This window comes from Lonchura striata, chromosome 37 (genome assembly GCF_050655825.1).
Source record: "Lonchura striata isolate lonStrDom1 chromosome 37, ASM5065582v1, whole genome shotgun sequence".
NCBI lineage: Eukaryota > Metazoa > Chordata > Aves > Passeriformes > Estrildidae > Lonchura > Lonchura striata.
This window is the reverse complement of record NC_140739.1, coordinates 1786684-1805807: the sequence shown is the minus strand read 5'-3', so window position 1 is coordinate 1805807 and position 19124 is coordinate 1786684.

The window sequence follows — 19124 nt, the reverse complement described above, 5'->3', positions numbered from 1 at the left end:
CGCGAACGGGACCAGCGCAGAGCCAAGGGGGGAGAGGCCCCGGCCCCACAGAGAGCGGGGCCGGAGCGCGGGGCCGGGCGGGGATGGCTCGGCGATTGTTCCGGGCGATTCGGGCACTCGCAGCGATCTCTGCGGGATTCTTGGGCTGCTCCTGGGAGGTTTGGCTGGGATTTTGAGGGAAGTTTTCGTGGGGATTTTTTGGGTGGATTTCCTCGCACTTCGGGTGGGATGTGATAGGACTTGGGGGCATTTTTTGGGGAATTTGAGAGGGGTTTGGTGGGATTTCGGCGCGGATTTTTTGAGTGTATTTGGTGTGGATTTTGGGGGGGTTTAGGGAAATTTTGGTCGGATATTTTGGGTGATTTGGTGGGATTTTTTGTGTGGATTTTGTGTGATTGGGGGATTTTTGGCTGCATTTTTGTACAAATTTTTCTCTGTGGATTCTGTGGGATTTTCATGGGGATTTAGTGGGACTTTTTGTGGGATTTTTGTGTGGCATTTAAGGGGATTTTGGGGGCGATTTTTATGGGGATTTTGAGGGATTTCTGTGAGCCTTGGGGTGATTTTTTGTGGATTTTTTTGGGTGAGTTTTGTGGGCTTTTGGGTGGAATTTTTGTGGAGATTTACCTGGGATTTTGTGTGGTTTTTCTGGCATTTTCAAGGAATCTACAGTGGAATTTTTGTGGGAATTTTATGGTATTTTTGGTGGGATTTTTTGTGAGGATTTTGAGTCAATTTCTATTGGATTTTGGGGAGTTTTGGGGGATTTTTTAGGAAGATTTTAGTTGGGTTTTGGGTGTTTTGGGGGGGATTTTTATGGGATTTTGATGATATTTTTGTGAGGACTTTTGGTGATATTTTTGTGAGGGTGAGTGGTGCCTTTGGTTCCAACCCACTTTCCTCCCCGAGCCAACGTTACCCACTCCCTCACACGTCCCCCCCGTGCCTTCCCACTGCCTTGTCCTGTCAGGGCTTCCACAGCCCCTCATCCCTTCGTGGCCCCGTCCCCTCAGGGTCTCCCCCAGCCTGGCCAACCTGCCCCATCAAGAGGCACCTGGGAGCCCTCAGCATTCCAGGCAGCAACACACGGGCAGGAGGACACGGATGGCGCTTCCTGCCTGGGACAGGGCTTGTGGCCATCTCCAGGCACCGCTCTCACAGAGATCCCCACAGCTCCAGCCCCTGCCCATCTGCTCTGTGGGCAGCACAGAGGCTTCAGCAGAACCACCAAAGGCCAAGGGGCTTCTGGCCATTTTCCCTGCAACCCTGCATGCCTGGGCAGCTTGCTGAGCCCAGGAACCCTTTTCTCCCTCTTCCCCTAGGCCCTGCAGAGCCTGGGCAGCAAAAGAAAGATCCTGGGAGTCTGTCTATTACAACACATCCTATATTTCTATGCTAAAGAAAAACAAAAAGAAGAAAAGAACAATCCTAAAGAAACGAAACATTCCTGCTGGCTCGAGTGGCCCCAGCAGACAGAGCCTCTGGGATCAGCTCTCTGCAGAGCTGCAGCAGCGCAGCCAGCCGAGCCCCGACAGACGAGGCCGTCTCCTCCATGCCCTGCAGAGCCGATCATGCAGGCTGTGGAAGCGGGAATATCGAGCTCTCTCTATTCCCTGGAGGACAGACAATGTTTGAACTGCCAGGCTCGCAATGGCGACACTGATGTCATTGGCCGTGTCTTCTAGGGCTGAAAGAGAGAGGAACAGCGCCATGGTCAGTTCCCGCATCTGAGGGGACCCGAGGAGATCCCTGTGCCAGGGCCATCCCAGCCGGCTCTGGCCATGGCCAGCAGGGAGCAGGGACCAGCTGGATCAGCCCAAAGCTGCTGGCCACGAATCCCCCAGGTGCCCTGAAAGCTCTGTGTGCTCTGTCCACGCTGCCCCTGGTCTGCACAGGGAGCAGAGCCCTCCACAGCCGGGGCAGGGCTCGCAGCTCCCCCGGCAGCCCTCGCGTGCAGCCCGCTGCCCTCACTCACCCTCACAGATGAGATGGAGCTCTTCCTTCCTCCCCCTCAGGTACCGCCCGGCCGTCCCTGGGAACACAGAGCCTGTCAGGCCCAGCGGCACAGCTCCCTGCCAGCGGCGCCGCCAGCCCTGTGCCCACACGCCCTCCTGGCCCGGCTCGTGGCTCACCCATGAACCTGACGGCCGCCTCTCGCAGGGGCTCCTGTGGGCTCTGCAGGTAGGGCAGGGCCCGGCGCAGGTGCTCGGCCACGCTGCTGCTGTCCTCTGCCAGCTGGAGAGAGCGACAGGAGGGAAGGGTTGGCCCCGCAGCCCCCCGGGCCGGGGCTCCATGGGCACCCGGCTCGGGCCGCAGGAGCCTGGAGCAGAGCCCGCGCGGCCTCGGGCTGCAGCAGCGGGCAGGGGCACAGCTGCCAGCCCGCACACCGAGCACCGCGCTCAGGGGCTGCTCCAGGCTGGGGCTGCGACTTCCCGGCCCTCCTTACCAGGATCTCAATGAACCTCCACAGTTTCTCCTTCTTCACAGGTTTTTCAAGATCTCTCCTGTTCACGAATTTGGCCACACAAAGCAGGGTTTCCCAAGAAGCCTGGAGAGCAGTAGAGACACGGAAATGGCCCCACAGCCCAGGATCAGCATCCCTGTGCCAGGGCCAGGAGGAGGATGCAGCCTGCCAGGCGCCAGGGCAGGAGGCAGCCAAGCCCCCTCCCAGGGCGACAGCAGCAGCCCGTGAGTCCTCACCTCTGCCACACTCTGATTCTCATCATGGCAGTGGAAGAAGAGTGGCAGCAGGCTGTGACACACTTGTGTCATCAGGAGCTTTTTCTCTTCTTCCACTACAGTAGACAGCAAGGCTCGAAATACAAACATGGAGATCCACTGCACATGCCAGTCATCCTGTGTAACAGGAAGGAAACAAGACCTTGGCATCAGCTGATTCTGGCCCACCTTGGCGCAGGCCTTCATCTCCACAGGGCACCAAGTGTCTGGGCAGCAGCCAGTGGCCGTGGCTGAGGGCACAGAGCCTTACGTGTTCAAAGAGTGGCAGGAGCACCTTAGCCAGCTGCAGGGCGATGGGGCTGGGTATTGGGGTGTCATTATCCAAGAAGAAATCACTAAGTAGAACAATGCTCATCCTGACCACATCACTATCATTTTCCTGCAGGAGCTCCCCGAGGCTTTCGGTCAGGCTCCGCATTCTTTTGGCCTGTGCGGAACAAAAGTGTGTGAAAGGCCACCCTGCTGCCACAGGGCCCAGAGGCCAAAGGCCTGTCCCGCAGCCCTCGGGCAGCTGAAGTGGGAGGCAGGAGAGCTGGGAGCGGCTGACCCAGTGCCTGAAGACCAGCAACTGCGTTCCCCAGCACCACGCTGCCTGCACGGCTTCAGCTGCTGCCCCCTCCTTACCAGCGAGGGATTATCCCTGACCAAGAGGAGGGCTCTCAGAACCTGGCGGCGCATCTCCGTGTGCTCACTCAGCAAGTGCCTCGACAAGAGATCCATGATGCTGTCACTGCATGCACTCAAGTCCAGGCAATGCAGGACCTGAAAGGCACAGGGCAGTGACAGGGGACCCGACCGGCAGGAGCCCAGAACCGCACAGGGCGGGGACCAGGCAGCAGCGCAGGGCGTGGGCACCATCCCAGGCAGCTGCGGCTACGAGAGGGCAGAGAGCTGGGAGGCAGCGCCGGCCTTCAGACTCACCTCCACAAGGAATGCCAGGGCAGGGAAGTGCCAGTATGGCATCTCTTTGCGGAGCAACTGAAGGAGATAGTCTAAGATGCTTTTACACTCATCGATGGATTCTTTGCCCATCTCCCTGGAAGGCAGAAAATGGCACTAAGATGTGGCAGCAGCTCTCTGGCCTCAGAGAGAAACAAACAACTTTCCCAGGCATCGCCTGAGAAAGTCTGAGAAGATCAGAGGAAAGAATGAAAAAACATTCTTATCTTAACATGCTGCACCTGGCATTGTGAACATTCGGAATATGTTACAGAGATTTGTCTACCAAAATGTGCTTTCTTAAGTAACTAATGGTATAGTGTTTAGACTAGAAAACACATTAAATCAACCTATATCATAACTATCTATAAGAACAATGGGTTTCTTAATAATAATTATTATTGATCGGACCTCTGAAATACATGGAGTCAGTGATAATTACTGGCCGGGGGCCCGCTCCTACGACACTAAGACCCTGAGTCGGGGGGGGAAGCCCCTCCCAGGACAGACTGACGCAGTTCTTGTCTTTACCCCCCACCCTGCAGGGGGACCTGGGCCCTTTGAGATGTGGCTGCTGCTGGGCACCCTCCTCTCCCAGCCTTTCCCAGTCTGCTTGGCTGTCCCTCGTCCCTCTGGCCCATGGCCATGGGGACTGAGTGGGATATCCCAGCCACAGAGCACAAATGCCGGGAGCAATGGGGAGAAGGGGGTCTCACCTGGCCAGCAGACCCACGGCATAAATGTGGGTGTCAGCACAGAGCAGCGTGTCCCAGCCACGCTTGCGCTCCATTGACAACACCACATCCTCATAGTCCATTTGGCACAGCAGGGACTTCAGGGTCCTCACTGCAAACCTGAGTGCAGAGCAAAGCCCGGGTCACACTGGGAGCACTGGCTCCTGCCCTGGCCATGTGGCAGGGACAGAAGGATTGGGATAGAGCACCTGTTGGGGCTGCTGGCAAGGCCGTGTTCTTCCTGGCATCCCTTCCAGAAGGTATCCACCTCCTCTGGCATCTCTTTGGTGCTGAAGAACACTTGGAAGAGCAGATGCACAAATAACTGCGGGAAATGCTCATCCACTATATCTGGGACACAGCGCTCCTGAAGGATCTTCCATATCACCACAGTTGCCTGCAAAGGACAAAGCCCCCCGAGGCAGCGTTCAGTGCCAAGGTGTCCGTGGGACAGGGCCCGAGCGTGGCAGGGAGAGGCCCAGAGAGCCACAGGGGGAGCAGCGGGCCTGGTGGCCCTGCAGCTGTCCCTAGGCCAGCTTTCAGGCCAGTGCCTGAGGCAGGGAGATGCAGTGGGGAAAGGAGGATGGAGAGCTGCTGGACAGGTGGCCTTGGGGCCAGCAAAGTCCACTGGCAGAAACTCACAGCCAGGGCAAAGACAGTCATTCTGTTCCCATCGCAGGTGCTCATGCTGTGCTCTGGCCAGCTCCCCAGCACATCCAGTAGTATCTGCTGTGCCAGCTCTGCAGTCCAGGGTGTGCACATGATGGTCTTCCACATGGCCATGGCAGCTCTGCAGGGTTAGAGCTCTGTCTCAGGGCATCTCAGACACAGCACCGTGGTCTGGGCATCTCTAGAGGCCCGGGTTGACTGCCGGCTCTGCCTTTGCCCGCTGCCCCTCTCCAGCAGCAGCCAGGCAGCCCAGCCCTGTGGGGACAGGCCCCTGTGGGACAACGAGGGAGCATGGCAGCAGGCTTGGGGCTGACATGCCAGGGCCTGGAAAGGGAGCAGCCAGAGGGCCCTGGGACTCTCTGTTGGTCAGAAACCTGGCCCAGGCTGTACAGGGCGATGGGTTGGGGTGAGCCCTGAGCCCTCTGGGCAGACGGGCCCCATACCTGTCACAGGATGGGGCCACACGCAGGAGTGTCATTACTGCCTCATTTGGCTGCGCTTCTGTGAGATACAGCAGGGCGTTGTCCAGCCTGTGCTCAGCAGAATCATTGGCCATGAGCCACTGGTGGATGTATCTCACCATGCCGGGCACCTGGAGAAGGCACAGGGAGACTTGGAAAGCTGCCAGAGGGATCAGCGTTCCCAGGGTCCCCAGAGAAGTGCTTCCCTTCCCGCCGCACTGCGATGGCCTCAAAGGCTCACAGGGGCCAGCACTAGTGGCTTGGGAAGCCATGTGACTCATGGGGCAATTGAAGCCTGGCCACATCTGCTTACTTGCTCTGCTCTGGGAACACCACTCTGCACAAGCAAATCCAGCAGGGCGGCACTGGTCTCATGTCCGAGGAGCTCTGAGTATGCTCTGAGCCCAGGGCTCATGACACTGGTCTCTTCCTGCCGAATTCTCTTGATGAATTTGCAAACAAGCTGTAGGAGAAGAGCAAGAAGCCATGGGGTGCTGCAGGTGTGCTGCTGGGCTGAGCAGTGACAGCAGGCCCAGCCCAGGTGGGGATGGCTGCAGGTACCTGTGCTGTTCTGTGGAAGCGGCCATGGGCGGGTTCCTGCTCTTGTGTCTGGTCCAGGGCTGCATCTGGGAAAGAGCGAGCGCAGCCAGGGCTGAGGGTCTGCGGGAGAGGCCGGAGAACACAGCCCAGCCCTGCGCTGCCCAGGCAGGGACAGCCCCGCGACGGCCCAGAGCATGGAGCACGGCCACTGTGGGGTGTCTGCCCGGCCCCTATTCCATCCTGACCATGGGCATGGCCCCAGGGGATGGGATGGCATGGCATGGCATGGCATGGCATGGCATGGCATGGCATGGCATGGCATGGCATGGCATGGCATGGCATGGCATGGCATGGGGCCAAGCTGGCTGCAGGCACCAGCCCTGTGGCCCAGCTCTGCCACTCACCCTTCTGCCGTGGCTGGAACTGCTCCAGCTCTTCAGGCTGCTGTGCTGGGGCAGCTCCAGGGCCTTCTTTCTCCTCCTTCCCCCGGGCCAGCTTGGGCACGCTCGCAGGTCTGTGCTCTACGACACTGCCTGGATTCATGGCTGCTTGCAGAAGGTGAAAAGGAAAAGGTCCAAGTCAGCAAGTGCTGCAGTCGTGCCTTGAGGGCACCTGCAAGTGTGAAGACTTGGCAAGGCTACAGGACAGCAAGTCCTGCACTCTGCTCTTGGGGCTCCAGCCACAAGGACAGGAGACTCCTGTCAAGGACAGTGAAAAGCAAATGCCACAGTCTGCCCTCGAGGGCAGCTGCAGAAGAGATGCCTCGGGAAGGCCAGGGGTCACCAAGTGCTCTGCTCTGGCCACGAGCTCACCTGCAGGAGTAATACCTCGGGAAAGCTCTGGGTCAGCAAGGAACGAGTGGCTGTGTGAGGGCTCCTCACAGCACCGCTCTCTCGCGTCCTCTCTCGTCGTGTGCACCGAGCACTGTGGAGTGTAACTGTAACTTGTAACTGCCAACACCTCTGCCAGAGCGTGTCACCAAGGGCCCTTGGAATCCCTGCCCCGTTCCATTCCACGGTGACCATGCTGCACCGTGTCACCAAGGGCCCTTGGAATCCCTGTCCCGTTCCATTCCACGGTGACCATGCTGCACCGTGTCACCAAGGGCCCTTGGAATCCCTGTCCCGTTCCATTCCACGGTGACCATGCTGCACGGTGTCACCAAGGGCCCTTGGAATCCCTGTCCCGTTCCATTCCACGGTGACCATGCTGCACCCTGTCACCAAGGGCCCTTGCACGCACTGCCACCTGCCCTGGGGCCACCCCGTGCCCACCCAAAGTGGCCCAGGTTGGAAGGAATCCCTGGCCCCAAGTGTCTGAGACAGCCCGACGGGATCTTTAGGAATGACTCAGACCATCAGCCAACGCTGCCCTGCTCTGCAGGCTCAGGGCAGCAGAAGGAGCCCCCACGGGCTCTGCAGGAGCTGGCAGAGGCTGCCCAGCAGGGAGGCCATGGGGCACAGAGCCCCAAGGCTGCCCAGGGCCCCACGGCACAGGGGCCGTTCCCAGCCCCAATGCTCCTGTCCTGGCCTGGGCTGCACAGGGGCTGTGGCACCATGGCTGGGCCAGCACAGGGCCACAAAGGGGCCCCGCAGCCGCTGCCGGGGCTGGCAGCAAGTCCGGGCACAGACAAGGAATTGCTGAGCATGGCCTGCGCTGGCCAGGGCTGACTGTGCCAAAGGCAGAGCTCAGCTGCTCTTGATGCCTGCAGGAAAAGTCAAGAGACCAAAGAGCCTCCATGGCTGTGCTGGGGACAGAGGCTGGAGGAGGGAAATGCAGGGAAGCTGTGGCATGGGGAGGACATGCAATTCCAGCAGACACCTCAGCCTGCAAGGTGCTCTGCTCTACCTCAGCTCCTCTCTTAGATATGCCAATCCCAGCTCAGCACCTCAGGGTACTGGGGCCCAACAAGTAGAACATGCCTGTTCATGGAAAGGGGAGCAGGTTTCAATATCTCTCTGTTCCATAACATACAAGCAAAACTTTATTATCTGGCTCACTGGAGAACTTTGAAGAAATGGTAATGTTTTCCCACCCAGAACAGGAATTTCCTGGCTCTACTGCTTTCTTCTACTGATGGCAGGAGAAGAAATACTCATCTTCCCCTCTACCTCTGCCACCAACATTCAGTATAATATTTCATGACGCGCTTCCTTTGGGTGTTTCCAGGACTCCTGGTTAAATGGCCCTATCTAAGGACATCTCTTCATTTAGAGCAGCTGCATGTATGTCCTTCCCATTGCTCCCAGATTTCCTCCTGCAGCTGTTCTCTGGTCATTCAAATGCATCTCCTTTAAATGGCTTCATGCTTTGAGCTTTTGGGAGTTTCCCAATTTTTCAGAAGTTTAAATAACTCCTTACTCAGCATCTTATTGTAAGTTTTACCTATCACCTCTTCTTATGCCTTTGTCTAAAATCCTGCCTTTATGGCAATGCCTTGTAGATGGTGGACATGTCAGATGCTGCTGGGATGTCACAAGGAGCAGAGGGAAGGGTTTTGCTTGATTCAATTTATCATATTCACATTTTTTGATGTTGGCCATGAAGAGAAAGTTTTCAGTACCCTCCTACCCCAGCCTCTGTGCGAACTGGCCAAGGAGAGACCGGGCGGGGGCGGCAAAAGTCTGCAGGCGGTGCCAAGGAATCTGATGGGGCAGGGCGGGGCGCTCCCAACCATGGCTGGGCGGGGGCCGCGACAGACAGGGGCAGGGGCAGGGGCAGGGGCAGGGGCAGGGGCAGGGGCAGGGGCAGGGGCAGGGGCAGGGGCAGGGGCAGGGGCAGGGGCAGGGGCAGGGGCGGGGAGAGAGGGGATGCGAGAGTGTGCGGCCGTGCGAGCGGGAGCGGCGGGGGCGGTGGGGAGCGGTGGTGTCTGAGGAGCCGGGCGTGTGTCCCTGTGTCTGTCTCTCTCTCTGTGTCAACGAGGCCCGAGGGCGGGCGGCTTCGTGCCGGCCCCGGGCGCCTCGGCACCGAGCCCCCGCGGCCCCCCAGGCTCCTTCCGAGCACCGAAGACCTCTGCGGGCCCTGAAGGAACCGGCCCCAAAGCGGCCGCCCGCTTGCCGGCGGTGCTGCCGGCGGCGGGGCGGGCCGGGCCGAGTCGCACCGGGGCCGGCGGCTGCGAGCTGATTTCCGCCGCACGGACGGGCTTCTCTTCCCCGCTGGCCCCGCTGACATTCTCTTCTGCGGGGCAGGGCTGTGTCGGCTCCCGGACGGGCGGCGGGGGGCACTGGGGACGCCGTTTCCACAGTTCTGCACCTCAGGAGACCCGAGCACAGGGCACGGGCTGCCCGTCGGCTCGCCTGCGGGTGCTCTGCATAATAAAGGAAACTGAACAAAATCTGCCAAGAAAATTTCTTTTTCGGCTAAGTTTCTCATACCAGGCAAATAGAAGAGCCATTCTTTCAAGAAAGGAGAAAATGGGGGGGAATAAAACCCTAAAGACAAACTGAATAAAACCCCAAACCAAAAAAATCTCAAAACAAAACACAAAACCCAAAGGAAAAAAACCCAAAAAATCCAAAACAAAACCAGAAAACCCAAAACAAAAGCCCTGCACCTCACCTGCCCTCCAAAAAACCACCCCAAAAAACGAAATACAACCCAGAAAAATACAAAAATATGTGTTGGTCTTGAAAGTGGGCGGTTTATGGGCTGGGATGGGGCTGCTAGAGCTGTCCGGCTCTGGGCTGTAAGGAGGCTGTGAGCTTCCCCTGGCTCCAGGGCCGCCGGTGCTGGGTCGGCACCCTTGCGGCAAGCGTTGTCAGGGGGCAGCAGGTCTACTCTTGCTCCAGGCAAGCCTGGGGCAACCAGGTCTACCCGTCTCCGGAGCCATCAGGTCTACCAGGATCTGGGGACTCCCGGCTCTTGGCGGTGCCCGTGCCACGGGCAGTGACGGGTGACATCAGGTCATCCCCAACTCCGCGCCGGCCCAGGGTTATCAGGTCTACCCAGCTCCAGGGTCACCTGGTTCGTGGCAGGACCTTCATGGCCAGGGTCAACAGGTCTACCCCGATGCTGAGTGACCGTAAGGTGTTGTGGCCAGGACAACAGGTCTACCCTGGCTCCGGGGCTGCTGGGTTCATTGCAGTGCCCTGGATGTGAGCGGTGGCGGGGGACAAAAGGTCTACCCTGGCTCCGGGCCGGCCCGGGGCCATCAGGACTACCCCTCTCCACGGCCGCCGTGCTCGTGGTTGCGCTCAAGCTGCGGGTGGGATTGACAGCTAGCAGAACAGAATGGTTGGAAAAAGATCTGCCACCACCAGACACCAGACCACACCCAACAGGGTCACCCACCTCCTCTTGTATATGGACGGTAATTAGGGGACCCGAAGACTTAAAACTAATTTAAAAAAACTTGCTAGAAGCTGATATACAGTAAGGTAGTAATAACCATTTCTGAGTTAAAGTACCACAGTAAAAGTTTAAACACTTTGTAATTCTTTAATAAGTGTCCTTTAGCCAAGGAAGTCAACTGAAGAAAGTTTTAGTTAGAATATTATTAAGTCTCACTTAGTTGCTAGGAATTAAGAGAATTACCCAAAGAAGCTAACCCTCAAAAGCCAGAGACTGTAAGTTGATGCGGGCTTAAGCCCGATCAAAGAAATAGTGGAGGGATTTATTATGAACAAAACAGCCTTGCTGAGACATTTCGGTTTGGGCTAAGTACTGACATTGAAATATTAATTAGCGAATTGCTCCTGGGAATCACCTACACCCCCACCCACACTACCATTCTAGGACTGGGATGCAAAATAGAGAGACCAGTGGAATCACGGGAGGGGGTTTTGGGGATGAAAACACCCCTAAGTGGAAGGCTGGGCACAGTGGAGGGGGCTGGATGGGTGCGCTGCTTGGGGAAAAGGGAACCACATCCCTGGTCTGTGTCTGACCTGTCACCATAGCCTGCAGGGGACCAGACTGGACTGGGCTGTGGGAAGCAGGAACAAAGGAACAACTCTTCCTGGTGTTCCCAGGAGGGAAGGACAGGGGACAGCTGCTGCTGCACTTTGGCAGCAGGCTCTGCACATGCCCTCACCCTTCGGCTACCAGGACTTCAGACACAGACTGCACACCTCTTCACCTCCGGCTAACAGTGTGCCACGGAGACTCCAGGGACAGACTCTGCAGCCTTCTCGCCCTTTGGCTACTGGGAAAAAGCTACAACAGCGGGAGTGAGCTCTGTATTGAGCTCCCTTGCTCTGCTGATCTTTTGAATAAAGAGCTGAACATTAATAAAGGCACGAGCCCTGTTTACTACATGAAGGCCCCCAAAATTCCACTAAAAAGCCCCAAAATCCCCTAAAAATCACCGCTGTTGTGCCCCCGTCCCCCGAATCCCCCATACCCCATTCAGGGTGAGCCTGGGACTGCCTGGGACCCCCAGATCTCCATAGGACCCCCTCCAGGAACCCCAAATCTTCCCCAGAGCCCCACCCCCAAAGTTGGCCCAGGACCCCCTGAGAACCCCCAGACCCCAATTGCACCCAGCCCAGGATGCCCCCTGAGACCCCCCCAGACCCTTCCCAAGACCCCACCCAGGACCCTTCCAGGACCCTCCAGACCCCGCCCCAAACCCAACTCTGGACCCCCCAGCCTCTCCCCAGATCCCTCCTAGACCTCTCCCAAAAACCCCTAACTCCCCCCAGACCCTCTCTGGGACCCTTCCAGATCCCCCAAAGCCCCTCCCCAAAACCTCCAAAACCTCCTAGGACGCCACCAGGACCCCCCAGACCGCTCCCCCAACTCCGCCCACACCCTCCCAAGACCCCCCCTCCAGGCCCCTCTCAGGACCCATCCCCACCCCCCAGGTCCCCCCACAATGCTCCAAGACCCCTCCCCAGACTCTCCCTGACACCTCCAGGACCCCTCAGGATCCCCCACCCAAGAGCCCTCCAGGACGCCCAGACTGCCCCGAGGACTCCTCCATGAGCCATCCAGGACCCCCCAGAGCCCTCCCTAAACTCCCCCCGGCTCCCTCCCCAAAGGCCCCCGATCCCCCCAGGACCCCTCCCCAGCCCCCCCAGCCCCTCCCAGCCCCCGGCCCCTGTGCGGAGCCCCCTCCCCAGCGTTGCGGCCCCCGCGGCTCCCGCGGCTCCCGCCTCTCCCAGCGCCTCCCCCGCTCTGGCAGCGCCGCCCGCAGGGCCCGCCCGAGCCCGGGGGGCGGGGCCGCCGGGGGAGGGGCGCCGCTCCCGGCTCCCTCTGATTGGCTGCAGCCGCGCGCTGATTGGTTGGTTCGGCACGGGGCGCGCCGCTATTGGCTGGAGGAGCCCGCGCGCGCGGTGCAGGCGGGAAATTGTCAGGGGAGCGCGGCTGAGGAGGGGCTGAGGTGGGGCCGGGGAAACTGAACGGGGGGTTTGGGGCGGCTCGGGGAGAAATTGGGGATTTCTGGGGAACTGACAGGAAATAGGCGTGTGTCTGCTGGGTTTGGGGGAATGAGGGGGCTTTAGGGAGCTTTGGGGGGAGCTTGAGAGCTTCTGGAGCGTTCTCCGTTGGGTTTAGGGGGATCTGAGGGTAATTGCGGGGGTCCGAGGGGACTTTGGCGGAGTTGTGAGAGGAACTGGGGGGATCTGGGGGTTCTGAGGTGGCTCTGGGGTCAATTTTGGGGTAAAGTGGGGGGATCTGAGGGTAATTTGGGGGCTTTAGGTGGGTCTGGGGCGGATTTGGGGCTCTGGGGACACCTAAAGGGGTGCCAGGGGGTGAAGGGGTCGCAGCCCCCCAGACGCCCCCTGAAGCCCCCCTGTCCCCACAGAGGGGTCCCGGCCCTGGCGGTGCAGGACCCCCGGCCCCAGCCCAGCATCTCCATCAACCACCTGAACCGGGACACCAAGGAGGACGGGGATGGCTGGGGGGTCCTGGGGGCTCTGAGAGTGTCCGTGCCTGTCCCCAGGGGCTCAGGCTGTCCCCAGGTGTCCCCGAGCTGGAGAAGTCCCTCTGCGCCGTTTCCTCGCCGTTTGGGCAGATTTTGGACATTTTGGTGCGGCGCAGTCTCGGCCTGCGGGGCCAGGCCTTCCTCACCTTCAGGGAGATGAGCAGCGCCACCAACGCCCTGCGCTCCCTGCAGGGCTTCCCCTCCTGCGGCCAACCCGTGGGGAGACAGCGACTGGGGGAGTTCTGGCACTGGGGAAAGAACTGCAATGCTGGGGAAAAAACGCCAAACTCTGGCCTCAGATATCCCCAAAGTCCAACTTGGCATCCCACCAAATTCATTCACCCTGAGCACCCCAAAGCTTCCCTTTCTATGACAAGCCCATGGTAAGACAGAAATGCTGGGTGAAATCCTGGAATTCTCATGGAAAAAACCCAAAATCCTGAGGAAAAAAAACAAACCCAACCAGGATTCCCCCCAAAATCCCATCAAGAATCCCTGAAATTGAGTTGGAAACACCCCTAAATCCAACCAGGAACCCCCCAAAGCTTCCCCTTCTATGACAAGTCCATGGTGAGACCCAAATCCTTGGGAAAATCCTGACATTTTGGGAAAAAATCCTGAAATTCTGGGAGAAATCCTGAATTCCTGGGGGGAAAACTCAAAATGCAGCCTCAAATATCCCCAAAATCCAACCAGGAACCGCCCCAAAGCTTCCCCTTCTACCAAATGTCCATGGTAAGAGACAAATCAGAGTAGAAGTCCTGGGATTTTGGGAACAATCCTGAAATTCTGGGAAAAACTCCAAAATCCTTGGGAAAAAACCCAAATCCAGCCTCAGTTATCCCTAAAATTCACCCTAACGCCCCCCCCCCCCCCCCCCCTCACCCGCCAAAGCTTCCCCTTCCGGGACAAACCTGTGGTAATAGCAGAATCTTCAGGAAAATCCCCAAATTTTGGGAAAAATCCTGTAATTCTGGGACAAAAGCACAAAATTCAATTGGGAACCCACCTAAAATCCGTCCAGGAGCCCCCAAGAATTCACCCTGAATCTCCTAAACCTTCCCCTTCTACCCCACAGTGAGACCCAAATTCAGGGAAAAATCCACAGATTCTTGAAAAAACAGGAAATCTTGGGAAAAAGCCTGAAATCTGGGGAAGAAACGGAAATCTCACCAGAAATCCACCCCCCAATCCCCTGGGAATGACCCCAAATCCCTGCTGGAACCTCCCCAATTCCTCTGAATTACCCCAAAATCCTGCTGAAATTCCCCGAATTCCTTCTAGGACTTGCCAAAATCCCTCAAAAACGTCCCTGATTGCTTCTGGAACTGCCCCAGATCCATTCTGGAGCATCCCCAAATCCCTCCGAACTTCTGAAAATCCCTTGGAAGACCCCAAAATCCCTCTTGAAACTCTCCCAGATCCCCTCAGAATTCCCCCAGATCCCTCAGAAAGCCCCAGATCCCCTCTGGAGCCTCTTCCAGATGCCCCCAAAATCCTCGGGAACAACCCCAAACCCCCCGAGCCGTCCCCAGCTCCCCCCGGAGTGATCCCAAATCCCCCCGGAGCCAGCCCAGGTCCCCTCTGGAAGCTCCCCGAGTCCCTCGGGAAGCCGCAGATCCCCGGGAGCCGCCGGGCAGCGCCGGGAAAGCCCAAAGCCCCGCGGCAGTGCCGCATCCCGGCCGGAGCTGCCCCGGGAGCCCCGCGGGGCCGGGGCCGGGGCCGGGATGCGCCGTCCCAGCGGATCCAGCGCGCCCGGCCGGGCTCGGCCAGCGCGGCCCAGGGCAGGGAGCGCTGGTGGGGCGGGAGCGGGAGCGGAGCGCGAACGGGACCAGCGCAGAGCCAAGGGGGGAGAGGCCCCGGCCCCACAGAGAGCGGGGCCGGAGCGCGGGGCCGGGCGGGGATGGCTCGGCGATTGTCCCGGGCGATTCGGGCACTCGCAGCGATCTCTGCGGGATTCTTGGGCTGCTTCTGGGAGGTTTGGCTGGGATTTTGAGGGAAGTTTTCGTGGGGATTTTTTGGGTGGATTTCCTCGCACTTCGGGTGGGATGTGATAGGACTTGGGGGCATTTTTTGGGGAATTTGAGAGGGGTTTGGTGGGATTTCGGCGCGGATTTTTTGAGTGTATTTGGTGTGGATTTTGGGGGGGTTTAGGGAAATTTTGGTCGGATATTTTGGGTGATTTGGTGGGATTTTTTGTGTGGATTTTGTGTGATTGGGGGATTTTTGGCTGCATTTTTGTACAAATTTTTCTCTGTGGATTCTGTGGGATTTTCATGGGGATTTAGTGGGACTTTTTGTGGGATTTTTGTGTGGCATTTAAGGGGATTTTGGGGGCGATTTTTATGGGGATTTTGAGGGATTTCTGTGAGCCTTGGGGTGATTTTTTGTGGATTTTTTTGGGTGAGTTTTGTGGGCTTTTGGGTGGAATTTTTGTGGAGATTTACCTGGGATTTTGTGTGGTTTTTCTGGCATTTTCAAGGAATCTACAGTGGAATTTTTGTGGGAATTTTATGGTATTTTTGGTGGGATTTTTTGTGAGGATTTTGAGTCGATTTCTATTGGATTTTGGGGAGTTTTGGGGGATTTTTTAGGAAGATTTTAGTTGGGTTTTGGGTGTTTTGGGGGGGATTTTTATGGGATTTTGATGATATTTTTGTGAGGACTTTTGGTGATATTTTTGTGAGGGTGAGTGGTGCCTTTGGTTCCAACCCACTTTCCTCCCCGAGCCAACGTTACCCACTCCCTCACACGTCCCCCCCGTGCCTTCCCACTGCCTTGTCCTGTCAGGGCTTCCACAGCCCCTCATCCCTTCGTGGCCCCGTCCCCTCAGGGTCTCCCCCAGCCTGGCCAACCTGCCCCATCAAGAGGCACCTGGGAGCCCTCAGCATTCCAGGCAGCAACACACGGGCAGGAGGACACGGATGGCGCTTCCTGCCTGGGACAGGGCTTGTGGCCATCTCCAGGCACCGCTCTCACAGAGATCCCCACAGCTCCAGCCCCTGCCCATCTGCTCTGTGGGCAGCACAAAGGCTTCAGCAGAACCACCAAAGGCCAAGGGGCTTCTGGCCATTTTCCCTGCAACCCTGCATGCCTGGGCAGCTTGCTGAGCCCAGGAACCCTTTTCTCCCTCTTCCCCTAGGCCCTGCAGAGCCTGGGCAGCAAAAGAAAGATCCTGGGAGTCTGTCTATTACAACACATCCTATATTTCTATGCTAAAGAAAAACAAAAAGAAGAAAAGAACAATCCTAAAGAAACGAAACATTCCTGCTGGCTCGAGTGGCCCCAGCAGACAGAGCCTCTGGGATCAGCTCTCTGCAGAGCTGCAGCAGCGCAGCCAGCCGAGCCCCGACAGACGAGGCCGTCTCCTCCATGCCCTGCAGAGCCGATCATGCAGGCTGTGGAAGCGGGAATATCGAGCTCTCTCTATTCCCTGGAGGACAGACAATGTTTGAACTGCCAGGCTCGCAACGGCGACACTGATGTCATTGGCCGTGTCTTCTAGGGCTGAAAGAGAGAGGAACAGCGCCATGGTCAGTTCCCGCATCTGAGGGGACCCGAGGAGATCCCTGTGCCAGGGCCATCCCAGCCGGCTCTGGCCATGGCCAGCAGGGAGCAGGGACCAGCTGGATCAGCCCAAAGCTGCTGGCCACGAATCCCCCAGGTGCCCTGAAAGCTCTGTGTGCTCTGTCCACGCTGCCCCTGGTCCGCACAGGGAGCAGAGCCCTCCGCAGCCGGGGCAGGGCTCGCAGCTCCCCCGGCAGCCCTCGCGTGCAGCCCGCTGCCCTCACTCACCCTCACAGATGAGATGGAGCTCTTCCTTCCTCCCCCTCAGGTACCACCCGGCCGTCCCTGGGAACACAGAGCCTGTCAGGCCCAGGGCACAGCTCCCTGCCAGCGGCTCTGCCAGCCCTGTGCCCACACGCCCTCCTGGCCCGGCTCGTGGCTCACCCATGAACCTGACGGCCGCCTCTCGCAGGGGCTCCTGTGGGTTCTGCAGGTAGGGCAGGGCCCGGCGCAGGTGCTCGGCCACGCTGCTGCTGTCCTCTGCCAGCTGGAGAGAGCGACAGGAGGGAAGGGTTGGCCCCGCAGCCCCCCGGGCCGGGGCTCCATGGGCACCCGGCTCGGGCCGCAGGAGCCTGGAGCAGAGCCCGCGCGGCCTCGGGCTGCAGCAGCGGGCAGGGGCACAGCTGCCAGCCCGCACACCGAGCACCGCGCTCAGGGGCTGCTCCAGGCTGGGGCTGCGGCTTCCCGGCCCTCCTTACCAGGATCTCAATGAACCTCCACAGTTTCTCCTTCTTTACAGGTTTTTCAAGATCTCTCCTGTTCACGAATTTGGCCACACAAAGCAGGGTTTCCCAAGAAGCCTGGAGAGCAGTAGAGACACGGAAATGGCCCCACAGCCCAGGATCAGCATCCCTGTGCCAGGGCCAGGAGGAGGATGCAGCCTGCCAGGCGCCAGGGCAGGAGGCAGCCAAGCCCCCTCCCAGGGCGACAGCAGCAGCCCGTGAGTCCTCACCTCTGCCACACTCTGATTCTCATCATGGCAGTGGAAGAAGAGTGGCAGCAGGCTGTGACACACTTGTGTCATCAGGAGCTTTTTCTCTTCTTCCACTACAGTAGACAGCAAGGCTCGAAATACAAACATGGAGATCCACTGCACATGCCAGTCATCCTGTGTAACAGGAAGGAAACAAGACCTTGGCATCAGCTGATTCTGGCCCACCTTGGCGCAGGCCTGCATCTCCACAGGGCACCAAGTGTCTGGGCAGCAGCCAGTGGCCGTGGCTGAGGGCACAGAGCCTTACGTGTTCAAAGAGTGGCAGGAGCACCTTAGCCAGCTGCAGGGCGATGGGGCTGGGTATTGGGGTGTCATTATCCAAGAAGAAATCACTAAGTAGAACAATGCTCATCCTGACCACATCACTATCATTTTCCTGCAGGAGCTCCCCGAGGCTTTCGGTCAGGCTCCGCATTCTTTTGGCCTGTGCGGAACAAAAGTGTGTGAAAGGCCACCCTGCTGCCACAGGGCCCAGAGGCCAAAGGCCTGTCCCGCAGCCCTCGGGCAGCTGAAGTGGGAGGCAGGAGAGCTGGGAGCGGCTGACCCAGTGCCTGAAGACCAGCAACTGTGTTCCCCAGCACCACGCTGCCTGCACGGCTTCAGCTGCTGCCCCCTCCTTACCAGCGAGGGATTATCCCTGAGCAAGAGGAGGGCTCTCAGAACCTGGCGGCGCATCTCTGTGTGCTCACTCAGCAAGTGCCTCGACAAGAGATCCATGATGCTGTCACTGCATGCACTCAAGTCCAGGCAATGCAGGACCTGAAAGGCACAGGGCAGTGACAGGGGACCCGGCCGGCAGGAGCCCAGAACCGCACAGGGCGGGGACCAGGCAGCAGCGCAGGGCGTGGGCACCATCCCAGGCAGCTGCGGCTACGAGAGGGCAGAGAGCTGGGAGGCAGCGCCGGCCTTCAGACTCACCTCCACAAGGAATGCCAGGGCAGGGAAGTGCCAGTATGGCATCTCTTTGCGGAGCAACTGAAGGAGATAGTCTAAGATGCTTTTACACTCATCGATGGATTCTTTGCCCATCTCCCTGGAAGGCAGAAAATGGCACTAAGATGTGGCAGCAGCTCTCTGGCCTCAGAGAGAAACAAACAACTTTCCCAGGCATCGCCTGAGAAAGTCTGAGAAGATCAGAGGAAAGAATGAAAAAACATTCTTATCTTAACATGCTGCACCTGGCATTGTGAACATTCGGAATATGTTACAGAGATTTGTCTACCAAAATGTGCTTTCTTAAGTAACTAATGGTATAGTGTTTAGACTAGAAAACACATTAAATCAACCTATATCATAACTATCTATAAGAACAATGGGTTTCTTAATAATAATTATTATTGATCGGACCTCTGAAATACATGGAGTCAGTGATAATTACTGGCCGGGGGCCCGCTCCTACGACACTAAGACCCTGAGTCGGGGGGGGAAGCCCCTCCCAGGACAGACTGATGCAGTTCTTGTCTTTACCCCCCACCCTGCAGGGGGACCTGGGCCCTTTGAGATGTGGCTGCTGCTGGGCACCCTCCTCTCCCAGCCTTTCCCAGTCTGCTTGGCTGTCCCTCGTCCCTCTGGCCCATGGCCATGGGGACTGAGTGGGATATCCCAGCCACAGAGCA